At 38.6% G+C, this 5,437-nt stretch overlaps 1 pseudogene; it reads left to right on the top strand.

Annotated features, from left to right (window-relative positions):
• Window positions 1-2,890: 2,890 nt before the first annotated feature.
• Window positions 2,891-3,439, top strand: LOC123789969 (GTP:AMP phosphotransferase AK3, mitochondrial pseudogene; annotated as a pseudogene).
• The last annotated feature ends 1,998 nt before the right edge of the window (window positions 3,440-5,437 follow it).

The raw sequence follows: 5,437 nt of genomic DNA, 5'->3' as shown, positions 1-5,437 counted from the left end.
CAATTGTTAATCTTATTCAGAAATATCATCACAAACATACCTAGAAATAGGGGCACCTGTGTTCTCAGTCAGTTAAGCATCTGCCTTTGGCTCAGGTCATGATCCCAGGGTCCTGAGATCGAGCCCTGTGACAGGCTCTCTTCTCAGCAGGGAGCCTGCTTCTCCTTCTCCCTCTGCCTGCCTCTCTGCCTACTTTGCTCTCTCTCTCTGTCAAATAAATAAATAAATAAAATCTTTAAAAAATACTTAGAAATAATATTTAGCCAAATATCTGAACACTATTCCAGACAAGTTGACACATAAAAGCAACCATCATACTGATCAAATCTGCAGTATCCAAAAAAGCACACCTGGATACAGCATCCATCTGAATATAGCACTGCACAGGGTATGGTAAGTCATCTACAATCCAGGGATGAACCCCAAAAGCAAGACCTACTGATTCCAGGGCTGAACTCAAAAGCAAGACCTAGTACATGAGACTAAGAAGCCTAGAAAATGTGCCCAAACTGCTAGCTACACAGTCAAGTGGCAAAGGGAGCTTTAGGTACTTATCCTGAGGTACTAGATCTGGCCAATCCTGGCAAACAGACTATAATAGCCCCCCTATTTTCCTCTTGAGAGTACCACTGGGCATTGACTTCATAGATACCTTTTCAGGATATTGTATTACCATCCCTGTCTACTTAGCAAATGGAGACCATACTATTCAATGCTTCTTAGGTGAACTGTGTAGCATATTTTGATTCTCTAAACATGTGATTAGACATTGATGCTGTCTTTATAGCAACAAATAACAAGTAGTGGGAAGTTATATAGGAATTCTATGGACATTTTATGCCCCATATCATCCCCAGGCAGTAGATGGATTGAAAGATAAACTCTTAAAGGAGAAAATGAAAAAGATAATTGGATAATGAAGGTTCAGCTCCCAGTGGAACACACACTTATGATAGGCAGTCTGGACTCTAAATATGGTAATTCCACAGAAGGTTACCTTCCATTCAAATAAAATGCCTAATTATGAGGTTGGGGGTGGGGTGGGGGAGGAAGCCTAGACGGCTGTAAGTAAATCCAAACCATATAATTCATTCTTCTCACTCTATTGTTTGTTACTTCCATACTTGCTCCTGGCTATTAGAACTTGCAAGAAACAAGATTGCGGGGATGGGAAACTCTGATCTGATGCTTCTTTAGTTATCTGACTATGCTTGTTGGATTTGGGCAATTGTGGCTATTGTAATAATAATAATCATTAATATGAGGTAATAACACCTAAGGTGGTCTGGGCATGGCCCACATGTCAGGGGGTGCGAGATCATATCAAATGGTATAAGAAATACAAAAAAGAAATTTCTGAATCACACAGGTACAAAATCAGGGATATGGTTTGGGTAACACATTGGGAGGATTGGAAAAAATGGTGAAGTGATTGCTGCAGGAACCAATCATACCAATCATGTGGCTATGGAAAGACAGTAAGTTGGAAGTTTTGATAAATAATTAGCATTTGTGGACTGGAGTATAAGATTGATGTTCTCTTTAAAGTAGCCCTGGGACATTTGTCATGGTCCAGATCCATTTCTGTGTCATAGAATGAATGATGTGTTTCAAATTTAGAATAAGCTGTTACTGACACTAGGCTCATGAGAATAATTTTTACCCTGTGACCAATTAATTACGTATCTCAACCAGACATTGGTCCCCCATTCCACAGAGCATTCATGGGAACGGCTATACCCTGTGAAATATATGCAATGTATGAACTAGTCAGGTGGTCACTTGTGTGGAGGAAGAATTATCACTATTTGGAAAGTGGCTGCTATTTGAAGATTTGAATTTTTGAGGTTCACAGCCCTAAAGGTGGATGGCTCACTAGGACTCCACAAAATACTTGAGTTCCTGTTGCTGCCTATGCCTGTCACTAAAAAGATTTCAATCCCAAGGATAATTATGGAAAAATGCCAATGACACTCTTGTAGCATACCAGGAGATTAATTCAAAGCCAATTTAAGCCCAGGGTCCTTAAACCCTAAAAAACAAATATTGCCATGTTGGGATACCAACAATGATGCCAATTTGAGGCTCTCTGGAAAAAGAAATTTATAAATAAATAGGGTAGGGATAATGCCTCCAAGTATATGGAAAGAGAGAAAAAAGAGGGAGGGAGGGAGGGAGAGAGAGAGGGAGATGAAGATTAAGGAGGGCACTTGTGATGAGCACTGGGTGATGTATGAAGTGTTGAATCACTATATTGTCCACCTGAAACTAATAATACACTGTATGTTAACTATACTGGAATTAAAATAAAAACTTAGAGAAAAGAGGAGAGGAAGAAGAAGGAAGAGGAGACAAGGAAAGAGGAAAAGAAAAAGGAGGAGAAAAAAGGAGAAGAAGAAAAAAGTGGGTGTAGGAAGAAGAAAAAAATTAAAGGTCCAGAATCTGACCCAATTGGAAACCCAACATTTACTAAATGAATTCATACAGGAAAAAAAAAAAAAAGGTCGCTAATTGACATTTGTGCTTCTGTAGCATTAGGTACTGAATTAATTTAACAACTGCTGAAGATCAAAACTGGCAAAATTTCATGGCCTTAATCAATTCTGGGGCTCAAATTGCAGTTATATCTCTGATCTCATTAAATGTATACATGTGATGGATAATTTTATGTTTCAAATTAGAGGGTGTTTTTGAATGAGACAAACATTCTGCAGCCGGCCATCCGGGGCGGGGCGGTGGAACAGAGGGAGTACATAGCCAGGGAGCCCGCTGTGGGCTCTGTCTGGGCCTTTCCCTCAGGCCATGGAGTGGTTCGCGAGGTTGCTGAGTGCAGTGATCATGGGGGCACCATGTTGTCGTGTATAACCAAACACTTCGTGCTGAACAAGACATGCTTCAAGGCATAGAAACTGGTGTGTTAGCCAAGACTTTCACTGACCAGGGGAAGCTCATCCCAAATGATGTCATGACTCAATTGGCCCTTTGTAAGCTGAAGAACCTCACCCAGTATAGCTGGCTATTGGATGGTTGTCCAAGGACACTTCAACAGGCAGAAGCCTTGGATAGAGCTTATCAGATAGACACAGTAATTAATCTGAAAGTGACTTTTGAGGTTATTAAGCAATGTCTCACTGCTTTCTGGGTTCATCTAGCCAGTGGCCAAGTTGACAACATGGAATTCAACCCTCCCAAAACTGTGGGCATTGATGACCTGACTGGAGAGCCTCTCATTCAGTGTGAGGATGATAAGCCAGAGAGAGTTGTCAAGAGACTGAAGGCTTATGAAATCCAAACAGAGCCAGTACTGGAATATTACCAGAAAAAGGTGGTGTTGGGATGTTGGAACCATTCTCCAGAAGACAAGATCTGGCCCTGTGTCTATGCTTTCCTATGAACAAAAGTTCCACAAATAAACCAGAAAGCATCAGTTACTCCATGAGGAAAAGTGTATATAACTAGTAAGATGAGCAGAGTCTCCTCATCTGTGCATTTAGAAGTTTCTTGTCCTGAGACTTGCATGTATGAATTCTTTCTTTTTAAATAATAATATTTTTTATTATGTTAGTCACCGTACAGTACATCCCTGGTTTTTGATGCAAAGTTCGATGATTCATTAGTTGTGTATAACACCCAGTGCACCATGCAATATGTGCCCTCCTTACTACCCATCACCAGCCTATCCCATTCCCCCACCCCCCCCTGAAGCCCTAAGTTTGTTTCCCAGAGTCCATAGTCTGAATTCTTTGAAAATTGTTAGTTTCACTTCTACTGATTTTATCCTGGAAATTAAGGATGTGCCAAATAAGTCAGATACTAAGATTCATCTTTTCATCTAGTGTGTTTTACCCAGTTATCTTCTATAGGTGTGCAAATAAAAAACATCAGGTATGTCTTAACTTTTGAAAAATCTTCTAAAGCAAAATTAAAAGAGCAATTGGTTGTAATATAACTTTTGTTTGAAAGAGTAAATGGTTGATAAAAATTTTCTTATTCTGGAAAAGTTAAAAAAATCCATGCCATTTGGGAAAGTATCTCATCAAAGACATTTGCATAGATTGATGCCAGAAAACTGGCATCATTAGCACTGTGATACATGGTTTTGTGAGACACCATGTCTATCAAATTTCAGAAAAAAAGCAACTGGATATGCAGATTAGTTTCAGGATGCAAAGTCACTGCTGCTTTTACACTAAGAAACTTATAGGCTTAGCCATATGCTATATTTATTTTGTTGTTAAACATAACTTCAGTTTACTCAGAAGTTTCCATCTGCTATAAAATTGTATTAAATTTGGTGACTAACATAATATAATAAAAAATATTATTATTAAAAAATTGTATTAAATTAGCATATAGGAAAATATTACTTTCTTATGGCATGTTTTCTTTTGAGAATACATGTGCATTGAGGAAAATGATTTATGTTAGAAATTGACATTAGAAGTTCTTGCAAAAGCACCAAAGTTGAGTTTTCAATGGAAAATGTAATTACAGTCTTGTTTTCAGATGTTACTCAGGTTAAGAAGTATGTGCTTTAGGATCTACTTGCCAGTTTCCCTTTTTGATCACTATGGATGATCTGCCTTGATGAGTAACAAATTAAAGTACAAAAAGAAAAGAAAACCCATGGCCCTAAGTAAAGCAAGCATATTTTGTCATTAGGAGATAGAAATAGATCAGGAAAATTCCCTACATACAAAGCAATCATAATTAGTAAACAGGTGTAGCAATTAAAAGAATTTACAGGACAAGTTTAAAAAGACCAGGAAAGTAATTGAGTTTGCTGAAGGAGTTCTTTATTCCTAATCAAAGAAGTTGACACCTGCTAGCTTTCACTGCCATTCTATCATGTGGCAGGGAAAGAACTCTGCCTGTGTGTGTAAGTTGAGTAGACACTTGAAGATGGTTTGATTTCTTATTGGGGCAACAAGGATACATACTTATGTCCTGTGGCCTGGTAGGAGGGGTGGGGCAATGAGAGGTGGAGGAGAAACCCAGCTACATCTTCAATGGCATATTTACTCTTACTTTACTTGGTGTTAAATCAAATGAAACAAGTCCTTGTACAAGCTGTTATTAACTGCCTTTGAACATTTGACCCATTTTGTTCCAGGCACTTAAAATACAAATGTTAGCAAGCAAGTGGTTCTTTATGTATGTTGTGGGAGAAAAACTCATTTTCTTTTCTTTTGATTTTTAAAAATTCAATGTTGATTTTTCAAAATGGACCAAGGCTTTCAAAAAGGATTATAGCAAACATTTAATTATTTATGAAACTTTCTTTTTTTTTTAAAGATTTTATTTATTTGACAGAGAGAGATACAGTGAGAGAGGGAACACAAGCAGGGGGAGTGAGAGAGGGAGAAGCAGGCTTCCCACTGAGCAGGGAGCCCAACATGGGGCTCGATCCCAGGACCCTGGGATCATGACCTGAGCC

Source organism: Ursus americanus, chromosome X (assembly GCF_024610735.1).
Source record: "Ursus americanus isolate L20-20 chromosome X, mUrsAme1.1.p, whole genome shotgun sequence".
NCBI lineage: Eukaryota > Metazoa > Chordata > Mammalia > Carnivora > Ursidae > Ursus > Ursus americanus.
The sequence above is the reverse complement of the archived record's forward strand: the minus strand, read 5'-3'. Positions and strand labels throughout refer to the sequence as shown.